Raw genomic sequence first — 971 nt, 5'->3', positions numbered from 1 at the left:
TCGCCGCTTCTGCTCCATCCTCGGGATTCTGTCAGCACCCAACGACCTACACACGGTGCCAGCCCAAACGCGAAGGTGATGCCGGATCTCACCTTAGGAGCGGGCGCCACGCCGCTAGGAGGCAGCTGGGCCTTTCCCGCAGGATTTTGCGCCGGAGCCTGCAGTCTCCGCGCGCAGACAGGGAGGGCGACGGGAGGGGGCGGAGCGCCCCGCGGGGGCGTATCCGAGCGCTGGTGAGTTTGATTGGCATCTACCTGTCCAATGGGACTACGAACACTCCAAGCGGCACTTTGACTGACTTTTCTTCCAGCCTGTAGTAATAGAGAGGCGGGGCAAGTGGGTGTGCCTTTTAATTGCCGCCCTTCTGGCAAACCGGAACATAAGGAAAGGTCGGTGGTTTGCACTGGCGGCCAAATGGTCCAATTACCGCCGGCAAAGGGGCCTCTGCACGCAGATTGGCGTCCTCTCTACCTATAGGGAGCCCCAGGGGCGGTGAGAACCGGCCCCGGATGTGGGCGCGGCCCCGAGTTAGAAGTGAGGTATCCTCTACCGCGGTCGTTTGGAGAGCGGAACTGGGATCTTTTTCTTGATTATCATGTGACGGGTTCTGGATTTAATGGGGGGAAAAGGGTGGAATAAGCCAAGGATCCAAACTGGCGAATTCCCTGATCTTCCCGTCCCTCTTCGGTCTCCGGCTAGCGGCGCAGCCAGGTGAGTCTGGGGCTCCGACGCGCTGGCGTCCTGCACGGGCCTCCAGATGCCTGGGTGGGCTGTGCCTCCGTCCCCTGCCCCCACCGTCACCCCCTCACACTCCCAACCCCAAACACATAGAAACTTGCTTGGCACCAGGCTCCTGTGTGCATGGTGGATCCTGTCTTGCAAGAACCGCATTCAACTCCGTAATGTACTTGGGCCACCGCGCAAAATGGTGGGGGGAGGGAGGGGGGGACTGGATGGGGCCCCCCGGGCTG

The 971-nt window shown here is 61.5% G+C and overlaps 2 protein-coding genes across 3 annotated transcripts in view; one reads left to right on the top strand and one right to left on the bottom strand.

Moving 5' to 3' along the window:
• PHTF2 (putative homeodomain transcription factor 2) overlaps positions 1–144 on the bottom strand; it is an 89,636-nt gene extending 89,492 nt beyond the window's left edge. For both annotated transcript variants that reach the window (XM_005862913.2, XM_005862915.2), the window contains exon 1: positions 93–144. The gene's annotated coding sequence lies outside the window, so the exon portion shown is untranslated. The remainder of the gene's footprint in view (positions 1–92) is intronic.
• Positions 145–499: 355 nt separating this feature from the next.
• Positions 500–971, top strand: part of TMEM60 (transmembrane protein 60) — a 4,368-nt gene continuing 3,896 nt past the window's right edge. The window contains exon 1 of the mRNA XM_005862912.2: positions 500–711. The gene's annotated coding sequence lies outside the window, so the exon portion shown is untranslated. The remainder of the gene's footprint in view (positions 712–971) is intronic.

The sequence above is a fragment of the Myotis brandtii genome, unplaced genomic scaffold, assembly GCF_000412655.1.
Source record: "Myotis brandtii unplaced genomic scaffold, ASM41265v1 scaffold17, whole genome shotgun sequence".
Lineage (NCBI taxonomy): Eukaryota > Metazoa > Chordata > Mammalia > Chiroptera > Vespertilionidae > Myotis > Myotis brandtii.
The sequence above is the reverse complement of the archived record's forward strand: the minus strand, read 5'-3'. Positions and strand labels throughout refer to the sequence as shown.